A 14,488-nucleotide genomic window follows, 5' to 3' on the forward strand; every position below is an offset into this window, starting at 1 on the left:
GTGGCCACGCCACCCTTGGCGGTGGCCAAATCTTCCTCATGACAGTTTCTTAGTTTGCCTCATAGTCATCGGACCTTGTGCACGGTTTAGAATCTTGCCTGTTGCCTAGCGTTTTTGTGCTTCCACCTGTTTTGGACGGCCTTTTCGTGTTCGACCTCCTTCTGGAAATAAAACCACTCTTAATATCATGCCCTCGCCTCGGAGTCCTGCATTTTGGGTCCACCTCCGTGCCGCTGGCTTGTGACCATACTTTGTGGTTGTGAAACCCTGACGGTTGCTTGTGTGTGGTACAAAGACATCCCGGACAGTTCAGCACCCAGCCTCGCCGACACGTGGCTGAGCGCTACCTGGTGACTCACCAGCTGACGAAGATCGAGAACTCCTTCCTGGAAACTGCTTTCAGCTTCTTTGAATCAAATGAACTGTTTTCAAGCATGAATCACCACTGTCATAATATTATTATAATATTGAATTTCAATCTCTTCAAAAGCCACATATATAGCTGTGGCACCGTGGCCCCATCCATCAGGAGAGCATTTCAAATTGAAACCCCTCAAGGCGTGTGATTTCGACATCAGCATTCATGTAAATATACAAACCGTTATTTATGTGTGAGCTTCCTTGTGACTGGCGTACAATGCAATTATGCGAAAAATGTGGCGAGCAGAGGTGGTTTAGGTCATATTTAACTTGCACACGCATGAATTACAGCAACATAATGCGACTCGTTGAAAAGCAAGTGAAAGTGCAAGTGTTCATTTTTGTGCACATCATCATTCATTTATGGACGCATTCATTCATTGACGAGATGACTGTGAACAATTGAAAGTTGTTTTTTTTTTATGTACTGTGTTAAACATTAAAAATGTCCAAAATGTCGGAATGATCACTAAATCGATTTTTTGGGGGGTGTAGTATCGACAAGATTAGAAGACAGGAATTAAAAGTCTATTTTTGTGGGCGCTCGGGGACATCCAGTTTTTCCGGTACTTGGCAACACACACGCCGCTATAAAGGTGTGGCGTGCAGAAACAAGGACGAGACGAGTCAACAGGAGGTAGGGCAGCGGCTCCAGATGGCACAACAACGCTTGATGTCTATTTTAATGAGGGAAGCTAATGAACACGTGGGCCTCCATTCCTTCCCACGTTTATCACAACAGGAAGTTAGAAAAATACATAGCCAACACGTCACGTGTGCTACATTTGGCTCTGTGGGTACCTGTGAACGTGTAATAAATGTATAGTACATTTGTCGTCAGTTTAAAGACAAATTTGCTGAAAGTTTATTTTCTTCATGGCTCGTGTCTGGATAACAACACAACTATTTTTTGAAGTCTTGTTATTTAACATTTTGGATGGGATTATGTTGGTATTTTTGGATGGAGTGTACATTTTGGGACTGAGTCATATTTATCTTAATAGGCATTTTTCTTTTCCTGCAATGAAGTCCTGTCCTGTAAATGATCCCCTTTGTGAACATAGATACTAATAACCTTCATTCACCTTTATTATCTATCCATCCATCATTTTTCTTCGACGCTTATCCTCACAAGGATCACAGAGAGTGCTGGAGCCTATCGCAGCTGTCAATGGGCAGGAGGCAGGGTACACCCTGAACTGGTTGGCAGCCAATCGAAGGGCAGATGGAGGCAAACAGCCACACTCACAATCACACCTATGGGAAATTTATCCATCCATCCATTTTCTTAGCCACTTATCCTCACAAGGGTCGTGGGGACTGCTGGATCCTATCGCAGCTGACAACGGGCAGGAGGCAGGGTACACCCTGAACTGGTTGCCAGCCAATCGAAGTGCAGATGGAGGCAAACAGCCGCACTCACGATCACACCTATGGGAAATTTATCCATCCATCCATTTTCTTTTGCCGCTTATCCTCACAAGGGTCGTGGGGAATGCTGGAGCCTATCGCAGCTGACAACGGGCAGGTTGGCAGGGTACACCCTGAACTGGTTGCCAGCCAATCGCAGGGCACAACTGCACTCACAATCACATCTAGGGGCAATTTAGAGTCTGCAATTAATGTTACATGTTTTTGGGATGTGGGAGGAAACCGGCGTGCCCGGGGGAAAAAACACGCAGGCATGGGGAAAACATACAAACTCCACACAGGCGGGGCCGGGATTGAACACCAGCTGATCCGCCGTGGCGCTTCATCAGTCATTAATCATCCATTAATATATTTTCCACAGAGCTTATCCTCACTAGGCTCGTGGACATGCTGGAGCCTCTCCCTGCTATCTAAGCAGTACACCCTGGACTGGTCGCCACAGAATCCCAGGGCACATCGACAAACAACCATTCAAACTCACATTCACACCGCCAGGCAATTTAAAGTCTTCAAATAACCTTCAATAAACGATTAATACATCAACTTCGCGAATGTCTTCACTTACTATTGAGAAAGCGGATAAGAAAGTATATTAGTCATCGGCACTATTATTGGGCTTATTGCGCAGATGCCTCGGCCCATTTGTCTCAATAGCAAGTGAAGCCGTGAAAGTCTTCTCGGTGGTTACTCGCTCGCAAGTGTGTTTGTGTGTCCTCAGACGGCGAGGAAGGAAACATCATTAGTTACTGAGGTACCATCAAGCCTGGTTTAATTGTCTCATTTATCTTCCTGTGCAGCACGACCACACTTTCCTGCATTGCTCAACTCGGCCGACTGCGGTTGGATCGTGACTTTCATTTGACTGACAAACTGCCTCCTCACCGTCATTCAAGGTAAAGCTCGATTTTTGATGATGTACATGACGTGTTGTCCATTACCAGATGATCGCATGTCTCTAAAACACCCCCATTAATTTTTTTATTGAGAAAATAGTACTCTATAAAGTAAAAACACGAAAAAAAAATAGAGTGTAAAGGATTAAACATTGTGTATCATGAGTTCATGCATTCATCGTGTAACACCTTCTGGTGTTTGTGCCTCAGCCGCTAGGAGGCAATGTAGTACATATATATGCAGAAAAAGACGGTCACAAGTTCTCAGTAAGCTGCAGTAACATCGGTCGTTTTTCGTGAAAGGAGAAATGATATACGGCTGTGATTATTATTTTTGTCTCCCAACATGTAGTCCTGCATCTTTTTCTCAAGGGATTATTACACCGTGACATTGATGCTAGCTCCGTAGCCCGATTATGGTTTATTCTCTATTGTGTTTTGTTAGAATTAAGATATTGGACTTTTTCCAGAGAAAGTTATGTGGTGCTCGGTAAATACATAAAGTGTACATTCTGCCCCTTCTTATGGAGTCGAATATAAAATATAATGGTCATTATAGGCAAAAGATCAGAACAGCTCCTGTTTCGATGCGTTAAAGTCTATAACACTGATAGCAACAAAGCTACAACTAAACCTTTTTGTTAAATGAATCCGTCTTTGGACTCGTCAATTAAAATAATTAAAATGAAAGCGTTGTCTTTGTGAAGAGCTTTTGTAATGCATTTCTTGAAATCGAAAAAGAGTATCTAACATTCGGAGCTGTCTGTACGTAGCTTTTTCCTCGTGCTCACAAATTTGGAATGGCCAAGTGACCTTTATTGAAAGCATGACTCACGCGTAGGGAGTTGGACCAGATACAGTACGGCAATAAGAAAACTGGCAGTGAGCGAGTATTGCCATCAGATGCAATCGGCTACAAGGTTGTGGATGCTGCCTTTAAAACTGATGATGCTTTTTAAACATAAAAATGAAATAAAACTGCCTTAATTGATATCTTCAAAACAATTATAAATACGACCCAACTTGGACAAGTAAATTCACCATACTTTCCCCGTTCCCCTGAGAGCAAGATCACACAAGAGTTACAAAATATGATTTAAATGTAAACTGTTTTTTGTCGTCTTTTTCTATACTATACAAAATCAATTTACCTCATGTTGTGTATTTTTGTCGCACACCACGCTACACGCTAGCAGGAGAGAACAAGATGATGCAAGATGAACTCAAAAAGTGACCCAGAGGGTCCAAAGCCCTTCAATTGTGTATGAACGACCGTAATAGGGTAGGTAGCAGCTAGGCTGCAAAATCAAATATATCTAGATATATGTGGTACCTATGGTTGCTATCTAGTTATCATGATGCTATATTTGTGGGGCAGTCTAATATAGCCTAGTTGGAATTTAGTTCTTTGTTACGGGGATGAGCAGGAGCTCGTTTCCGAAACGCCGTAAATCTTATCCCAAGTGACTGAACTGATCTGGTTTTGGGAAAACAAAGGAAGGGCCCCTCCGTGCTAATCCACGTCAAGGCCTAAGGGGGCTCGAAGTCTTTAGCGCTGAACCCTTAGAATTGCCCTCGCATTTTCCTCCCTTCCAGCGTTCCTGCCAGGAAGTACGCAGCGACATACAGATGGACACAAACCAGCTTTGTTAACAGTCTGCGATCTTCTGTGCGCTGTTCTAGTTTTTTTTTTGGCAGGTTTTACTGCTGCAATTATGTGACAGGCTATCAGAATAATTACTGCGAATGAGGAGGCCTGGCCCAGACACACCGAGTGCCGGTTAGTCGGCCACATCTAATATAGATGAGGCTGGGAGTTTGCATTTTTCATGACTTTCACCCTTACAAAGTAGGATCCAACCTTAAAACTGCAAAGTAACACACTTTAATCCGTCAACATCTCAGTTTAGGAATCGAGGATGACTAAACAACGACCAATTCGGGTTTCCTACCTCTCGCGCACCGTCTGCTTGGCTAGGCCCCGGCTCACTTGTTTTGAAAGCAAAGGGCGCAGTCTGGAGTGCTTTAGGACAAACATGATGAGTATCTGTGGCATAGTCGATTAGGATGAAGAAAAAAATGAACTTTAAAAGAGCAAGACATCACGCCACATCAGCCAGGAAACAATGAGAGGTCCGCAAACCCGACCCGTTAATGTCGAGACATAATGACATGTAACAGTCCGTGTACTGTGGAGCTGAAGCAGGGAAATCTTACAAGAAGTTAAACAAAATATTTAATCTGGGTTTAATCGGACCATGACAGATTTCTAGTGTGTTTTTGCCAAATACAGACAGACTCGGATGATTTTCTTCATAAGATAAACCTTGCCACACTTGCCCGCGGCATTACAAGAAGTCGGGTGATTTTTCTCGCATGTACTAAATCAGGGGTGCCCAGACTTTTTTTTACCCCAAGATCTAGTTTTCAAGCAGCCAGGCTCTCGCGAGCTACTGACGACGGCGGGCGGGAGATGATGATGATGCCCCCAAACCATTTTAAGGTTAATGTTATGTTGCCTCCTATATTTAAAATACAGAATTAGCTTTTTGTGCACTGTGCCAAGGTGTAATTTTAAAATTATACACCATCTCATTCTGCATTTTCTACTTTGGCTTCAGACCAGACCTTTCCCACTCGGAAAAGAGAAAATCTCATCCATCTTAACCACTTTTTCTTCGATAATTCACATACTCCGACAGTCATTGCATCTTAAAACAACAGCATTTCTTTTTTTAACTTTCTCCATTAATATCGAAAGTAAACATAAGCAGCATGTCTAGCTCGTTTTTGCTCTATGTTGCCCAGACTGTGTTGCTAACTAAAGCAGCGGTGGTTGACGATGTCATTATAAAACACATTGATGGGCTGCGTAAGTACTGTAACGTTTGTAATTATGAGTGTACGTCTTTAAGAACGGGGGGGGGGGTCTAAGGTAAACTAGGAAAATGAGTGTAGCGGAGCAGCGGTCGTTGTTCTAGAGAGTTCCGTGTGCTGCCTAAAAGAAACCAGTGGCTTTTTCTTTTCATTTTTTACAGTATGTATGTGAATTGTGCCATTGGCTGTAACAACCGGTCATCCCTCACTCATTGAATCACATTTCAAAATGCCACAAACTGAATAACTTATTATTTTCTTTTGTTGGGCGCAACGCAGAATATCTGCGAAGAGACTGCATCAGCAGTGCACAATTGCGCACACGGGCAGTTTAGAGGGAACGTTGACTGACATCTTTTTAAAAAATTTTTTTGGTACACCGTCCCGCGATCGACGCATTGAGCACCCCTGTACTAAATAGTCAGTACTTGCCGGGAGTTCCTCCAGCTCCTGTTGCGGTCGGCCTCTTGTCAAGAAAAGCCTACTGGAACAGTTGAAATTATTTGGGGTTCATCATTTGAGTTAGCCTACTAATATCCAATATAATGAAATTGTAAGTTTTAGTGAAACCTTTCCACAAAATGTTTTCCAGTTGGCGGCACGGCGCCCGACTAGTTAGCACATCCGCATCACACCTTTGAGGACCGGAGTTCAAATCCTGGCCTCCCTTATGTGGTGGTTGCATTCTCCCCATGCCTGTGTGGGTTTTCTCCGGGCTCTCCGGTTCCCTCCCACATCCCAAAGACATGCAACATTCATTGGCGCCTCTAAATTGCCCGTAGGTGTGAATGTGTGTGCGATTGATTGTTTGTTTATATGTGCCCTGCGATTGGCTGGCAACCAGTTCAGCACGCCCACGACCCCTGGATGGATGTTTTCCAGTTATGCTCACTAGAATGTTAGAAGGCAAAAAATCGAATTGAAATAAAGTACATTTTATTCGTTTATATTCTTCAATGTAAAAGTAGGACTACTCTGTATTAAATATGAAATTAATTGGAGGGAAATCAAAGCAGCACTGCCACCTTTTTCTACTTTGTCCAAATTCAGAGTGGCTCCGAGCTCCTTTCATGCTAGCTGTATTGATTTCGCTCCAAAGCGGCCATAAACAGTCATTTTGAGATGGTTTGTTTCTAATCGGGTTTGAAAGCGCCCTTCCGACTTCTCACTTTCGCAAACGCAGCGTGACTCGTAAGCAGGAAGTGTTGCGAGGAAGATGCCAAGTTGCAGCAGATTTCATTATATTTTTTTAAGAAGCGTTGAGAATGTGGCAGATTGTGATAATACTTCAAGGCTTGTGCGTTGTTGTGCGCCTCTGAGCGAGCGCCCAGCGAAGGGCGGGGGAGCTGCGAGGGGGGGTTAGGCGAGGAAGCAAGCAGACTTTTCACTTTAGTGTCGCGTACGTTCTTGTGGCTTGTCAGTCTATTGGGCAATTGACTAATAGCGACACACTACACGGAGGAAATTCAATCACTTAAAATGTGACCGTGTCTCATTAACAAGGACATTCCGTTTCCTTCCTTCCATTGCACCCCCCACCTCCTTCCTCCTCACCATAGCTTTCCCTCATGACCCCTACCCCTCCTTGCACACTTCATCACTGGTCGTTTAATTATTGGGGTTTTTTTGTTTTCTTCCCCCTCAGGGATAAGAACAGACAAGAGAGAAAGGTCATCTTTGAGTTCGAGCCTGCTTGTTGTTGTCTACGCAAACGTGTGCGCAGCACATGTGTTTGTGTTGTGTGTCTGTTGTGAAATTAGCCGTGCATGCTGTGTTATAGCCACCACTTCAACAGTTTCTGGCGAAATGTCTGACTGAACAGGAGAGTGTGAGGCCGTGTGTGTAAGTCACGTGCCTGTGTGTGTGTCTGTTTTTGTCAACACATAAATTCCTGATTGTTAAGAGAGTAGTGTGAGGTTATGAATACATAGTGTGTGTTCACCGTTTTGCACAAGCACCTGTGGGCCCAGTTTTGTGGGACTTTACATAAAAGTCTATATTCCCTTATTCCCGGCCGACAAGCCTCACCAAGTACATTTGTAAAGGAGATACAATTTGGTACATACATAGGCTGCAGCTGTGTAAAAGCCGCAAGTGGCCACATTGAAACCCACATTGAAACGCGAGATATTTACAAAGAAAGGCGGGACCAGAAAGAGTTTAACGCTAGCGCGGTGCTAACGCTAGCGCAGCGCTAACGCTAGTGCTAACGCTAGCACCGCACTAAAGCTAGCACTAACGCTGCCAGGCAGCAATTTTTCAACAGTACCCAAATGGGAATTTGGTGAGTCGTGAGCACGCTTCGACAAACACCGCAAGGCCAAAGACATCAAATTCTGCTGGCCCCGTGTCTGTCACAGTGAAACCTGAAAGAAAATGGAAATAAAAAAAGTTCATTTTAACTTTATGGATGTCCTACATTTTTAAATTTAGAATGCAATGTCTCTTGTTTTCAATGATTCATAGTCTGACAAAGTCACGTACATGCAAGTACAGTGCAAGCAGTTTAACATTAACATTAAATAACAAGAGTAAGTGACATCGACATCCGATGGTTAAAAGACCTTTTCCTCACCTTTCACGGGAGACAATAGTTGGCTGGATATTACTTTTTTGACGTATGATTGGCTAACGGGCTGTCTCAACACATCTCTTGCCATCTCAATCCTGAAACTGTGAATGACTTGCAAAAAAGAAAAAAAAACATCAACACTGAAACAGTACATAAGAGAAAAATATCAGCCAAAAGAGACTGAGGGGAAATTCCCGTGCCAACTATTCTTAGAATGGCACTTGATCAAAGAGACTGGGCTCAAACGACCCCAGATATAACTTTAAAGGTCACTTTGAGATTTGCTTCGGTTGCTTTCATTCGGAGCACATATTCTGCTTTTTGTGGTTAAGTTCATTAGGAACATCAGAGTCATGCATTACCATAATTCCCGGGCTACAGCGCACACCTGGTTACAAGCCTCACCGAGTACTTTTGCAAAGAAAATACCATTTGGTACATACAGCTGAGTAAAAGTCGCAAGTGCCCACATTGAAACACGAGATATTTACAAAGAAAGACAGTACATATAAAGAGTTTAATTTTAGTGTGGCGCTAATGCTACTGCTAATGCTAACAGGGCAGATTAAAAGAAAACTTACCAATAAATATCACTGAGACAGGTTAGCACACCGCTAATGCTAGCAAAGCGCTAACAGCGCCAGTATAAGTCACTTCCTCGGCACATATATTCCACCGGTCTTATTCTTACCTTTTCCGCTCGAGTGCCCCCTGGCGGCCGTTAGAAAAAAAATGCACAAATTAGCCGCATCACCGCATAACTCTCAGGGTTGAAAGCGGGTAAAAAAAGTTGCGGCTTGTAGGCCGGACATTACGGTACGTGCGTTTGATGGCTAAAGGTTAAAGTTCATCAGAGCTGGGCCTTAGTTTTTCCAGATTTTTCCATCATAGATTGCCACACGAAGCTATGATCTGTTGACATGCAGTTTGTTATAGTCATTTTTATTTCTCACTTATTTGTCTTCGAGTCCAACAAATTTTGATTTCTAGACATGCAGCTGTAGTAAATGTGTTTTGTGTATTTCCAAGTTTTTTCAGTGGGGGGGTAGGAAGTGACACAATATATGAGGCTGACAATTCACACTAACTTGTAAATCATGCGAGTGTGTGTAGTCATCGTATGGCGGACGATGAGGGCATCAATTCGATGACCTCGCACGTGTTTTTGTTCCACGGCTCCGTTGATTTCCTCTTGTCGGTATTTATTACTGATTAAACCACACAGCAGAGACAAGCGCGATACGTTATAGATCTTAAAATAAGCAGCGGACGCAGGTTTGGGTCATCATTTTGAAGTTCAGTACGTTTTTCGCCGCTTTCCGTCGTTTTGATCGCCGGGTGGCTGGTACTAATCTGCTTTGTCTCTCTTCCTGTTGCGCCGTGAATCGCAGATGACGAGTCACCGGCCACGTCACGGAGAAAATATGGATGCGTCCTCACTACGGCGCTTGTTCATTTCCGCTGCTTCATTTGCCCTCTTGCCCTCGCCCTCCCTCTTTATTGCCACAAACGCGTCACCTCTTAGTTCTCACTGCATCTCCTTCTACCGTATTCTGCACACGAGTGCATATGTTGACACGGACGCCACAGAAGTGCTGGAATCGCAGCGGTACCCGCTCAATGTTTAATCAGTGGATTATGGGATTAGCAGGTAACACAGATTGAGTGCCTATATGCACATGTACCATCGTACCAATCTGTGTCGTTTTTCATGATACTGTATACATCCATCCATTTTCTTAGCTGCTTATCCTCACAAGGGTCGCGGGAGTGCCGGAGTCTATCCCAGCTGTCAACGAGCAGGGGGCGGTGTACACCCTGAACTGGTTGCCAGCCAATCGCAGGGCAAATGGAGACAAACAGCCGCACTCATAATCACACCTTGGGGGAATTTAGTGTCCAATTAATGTTGCATGTTTTTGGGACGTGGGAGGAAACCGGAGTGGCCGGAAGAAACCTACGCAGGCACGGGGAGAACATGTAAACTCCACACAGGAGGGGCCGGGATCAAACCTGGGTCCTCAGAATTGTGAGGCCAACGCTTTACCATCTGTTCCGCCATGCGGCCCATACTGTATACAGTATGTTATTATATAGATTGTATTTTGTATGCACAATATATGCACATATTATAGTGATTAAACATTTATTATATTTCGTGTTTCTCTTTCGTGAAATAAAATCTGCCATGTGACTAATGTTAATTGTGCAGGCCAAATTTGAAGGAACAGGTTGACATTCACGCAAGTGTAAAAGCCCTCGAAATGAAAACTTAACAATAGCAATTCGCAATTAATTGTACACGCAACATTAACTTTGTTGTCAATTGCCCGTCGAGGCAGCGAACATGCAGAGGAGGAAAATGACAGTTTGTGCTCGGGAGTTGGCTCACGCCCCATAAAGATGAGAAATTGTGTTTGCTCACTTTTTACTGTACGTTGCGTTCTTTTACTGCAATTGTTGACTTAGTCAGATCGCACGAAGCTCCCAGGATGGAGATGCGACATCCTTTTATGTATAATTATCTTCATTACTAACAGGTCGTTGAAAATCAGCGTACAAACCAGCACCGGTGGCGGCACAGGATGAGCTCCGCAATCATTTTTTCATGGCAAACCACCAACAAGCAACTCACTTGTAAGAAGATGTGGGCTGTTTGTTGCCTGTCTAACAATATGGACCATTATGTAAGAATTATGTAACAAAAGTTGGCTGTGTTCACATTTCTTTGTGAAAGAAGCTGAAGCCCAGAGACATTTGGGTTGAATGAAAAGACAAGAAGGAAGCGCTTAAAATGATTTTTTTTTTCTCACTCTCTTATAAGTAATTAAAGCACAAGTAGCGGCAAGCCTAACTCAATCACGGAAATCGTAATGTGCGGGGTTGTGAGGATGATGTAATATGTTGGAACTTTCCCACTGTTTGATTGTGGTGTGTGGCGAAATCAATTGATTGTAATCAATAATAAGCAAAAGCTGAGGTGGTTGGGCGGGTGGTTTCCGAGCCAAAAGTGGTAGTAGTTTTGTGTAGTTTTACATCATCGTGCAAAAGGTAAATGGCAATCATCGCAATATCTCAGAATACATTCAAAATACACTCTGGTAATAAACGCCGGCCGGCTGCTTCCATGCTATAGAGATCGTGCATGTGACGTCACCATTTTCACGGCGCCATATTGCCGGTCAAAAAGAGCTGCTCGACAGTGCGGGGGACATTGAACCGGAGCAGGATATTCACAATGCCTGAGACTTGTTCTACTGTTGGTTGTTACAACAGACAAGACAGATATTCAAAGAGATCATTCTATAAAATAGCAGCTGAAAAGATGAGAAAAGATTGATGGATTTCGGCAATTAAACGCGATGGATGGTGCCCAACCAAATACACACGACCAAGTTGGCTCATTTGAGAACAACGCGTGAAAAAAAAAAAAGGCAGGGAATCATCTGCAATCTACACGGAAGCGTGTTGTAGCCACACATTAAACTTTGGTAAACCTCTCCCCGACAGATACATTGTTCTAAAATGAGTCCAATGCGTATTTAAAAAAATAAAATAAACCGTCGGTCACAGTGATGATTACGTAGGTTAACGTGTGGCCGCAACACGCTTCCGTGTACGGAGGAGCCGACTCGCTGTCTTTTTTTTTTTTCCATAGTTACTGAATGCGAGTTTATGTAAAACCAGGGGTCATTTATTTAAATATTGCTATTTGTATTGAAAAAAATCTGAGTGGCTCCATCACTATGTGGGATTTATTCTTGATTGAGAACAGATCCAGCAACGAAGTTTTTGTATGTGTTCAGACTTTTCTACCCTTTCAAACTCTTCCGTGTATATCTCAACGACTTACTCACCAGATGCATGCGTAATTCCAGTTGTCCAAGACGAGCGGAAGCAGGTTAACGGTCCAATTTCTTATCGGCGAAAATATCGACTTCGGCATTAAATATGAGTCCTCTATGCCAAGTGTCTCTCATTTTACCTTCTTACTACTTTACCTTTGTCTATTATCACCTTCTAAATGTTTAACGCTATCGGACAAAACTCTGGGCGTCGTGCTATAAGACCGACTTAGATTTGAAGAATGCTTTGCTAGACTGTCAATATGGCCAAGAACGGGATTTCGGTGACGTCGGTGCACGAGCTCTATACTAAGTAAAGTGCACTGCCAGGCGACTTTAGGTGGAAAAGATTTGCAAAGCTAGAAATGCAGCATAAAATATGCTGGTGGGGTGCACAGAAAGACGGAAAGCTGAGGGACTATAAGAGATATTTATCAATAGTGACGTGCGTCTACTAAATGAACTCCTCCCCACTCGTGTTGACGGATGACGGCATGCGTGCGGGCTCCAGACGTGAGGGGATGAATGAATGAACGGGAGGGGAGAGGGATGGATGACATCAGCGCAGAGTCCACCCCGGACCAATCGGCTCTGATCTGGCTACCCGCCGTCTACGCCCCTCCTTCCCCCCACCCCTCACCTCTCCCTTGTTGCTACGGCAGCTGTATCATCCCGCCTGTGCGGTCCATTGTTTGGGCTTGGTAGTAATACGCTGTGGTGCTTTCGTGTGTTTACGTGAAGCGACAAATTCAGCACACGTGATGGCTGCTTACTATGTCATCTGCCCCCGCCCCTCCCCGCTCACCCCAGGCCTGCCCGCTCTTCATCATCGCTCGCTCAGTCTTTTCCACAACCGTAAACTGCATAACCAGTTAATGCGCCATACAAGGTCAATCAAAATCCAATTGGGCCGCATAAACAGGATTTCGGGGCGAGTTTATGGCCGATCGCGCCGACGCTTTAAAAGTGACTGATGCTGCCTTGACGTAAGCGTGTCACATCATCTCCGGGGTCAATGCCGGGGGCCATTTGAAGGCGCCGCAGGTCGGCCGCAGAATTAAACGCTGGCCTTCAAAAGCATCGTCAAAATGTTCAAAGAATGATGCATGTGCCCCCCCCCACCCCCCCGGCCCCCCGGGGAACAGTTTCATCGAGGACATCTTATATTCTTTTTACTGCAAATCCAAAACTATCCACACTTGATCCTCATAAATTGATTTTCCATGAGATTAAATACATATTAAAAGTCTACACCAGGGGTGTCAAACCAGTTTCCATCTATCTATCTATCTATCTATCTATCTATCTATCTATCTATCTATCTATCTATCTATCTATCTATCTATCTATCTATCTATCTATCTATCTATCTATCTATCTATCTATCTATCTATCTATCTATCTATCTATCTATCTATCTATCTATCTATCTATCACATCACATTATAGTGTGACTGAAACCGAGAAAATCCATCATATTTATACATTAGATTTATCAAACTAGTTTTGGAATCAGAAATCAAGGGTAATGGGTTTTTCAACTGCTGTTGATGTTTGGTTACACAGAAAAAAAATGCTCGCAATAGCTCAATGTCAACATTTATGATATGGCAATTTTAAATTTTGGTCCATATTTTAAGAAAAATCATGGGAGTTGATGCGCATGATTTGTCTTTGTGGGCCACATAAAATCATGTGACGGGCCACATCTGGGCCTCGGGTCTTGAGTTTGACAGTCCACAGCCATGTTCAAATTCCAGCTTTTTTTATGATAGAAAAGTGAAAGCAAGATACATCGTTTCAAGTTTTTCTACCCTTAATGAGACTTGTATCCTGTACAGCTCAATTGAAAAGCAAAAAAAAAAAAAGACAAATTTAAATCTTTGGAAACAGGGAAGTAAAAGAACTTTCTTCTTCTTTTTTGTTTAATTTCACTTGAGTTGTACGGATGATAGGTCAAAGTTAAAACGATGCTGGCATTTGAACTGGGGTGTGTAGACTTTTTATACGCACCATGTTGCAATTTGAGTATTGTTTGTGTGATAAGCACGAATGTCGTTTGTGTACAAACAGTCTTAATCTGCCTTTTTCTCTTTCTCTCTCTCTCTCTTCTGCTGCGCTATTTGGTCTTGTCACCATGGAAATGAGCACAACATGCAAATACCTGCGCATACGCAACGAAGGCTGCGTGATAGAAGATGCAAATTGCTTTTCCGCTTGTACAAACACACGCACAAACGTGTCCACATGCAAAAAAAGCACTCCTACTTTCCGTATTGCGCACAACCTCACTCCAATGATGTGTCGTAGTTGAACTTATACCTTTAATGTGAGAGTATTGCTTTTTTAATGTCTTGGAAGATACATTTAGATTGACTGTTATTATTATTTTTTATGTATTGCATCATAAGCCGGATAATGATATTGTAATGCCGTGTAGACGCACACTA

Source organism: Syngnathoides biaculeatus, chromosome 17, assembly GCF_019802595.1.
Source record: "Syngnathoides biaculeatus isolate LvHL_M chromosome 17, ASM1980259v1, whole genome shotgun sequence".
In the NCBI taxonomy this organism is placed as follows: Eukaryota; Metazoa; Chordata; class Actinopteri; order Syngnathiformes; family Syngnathidae; genus Syngnathoides; species Syngnathoides biaculeatus.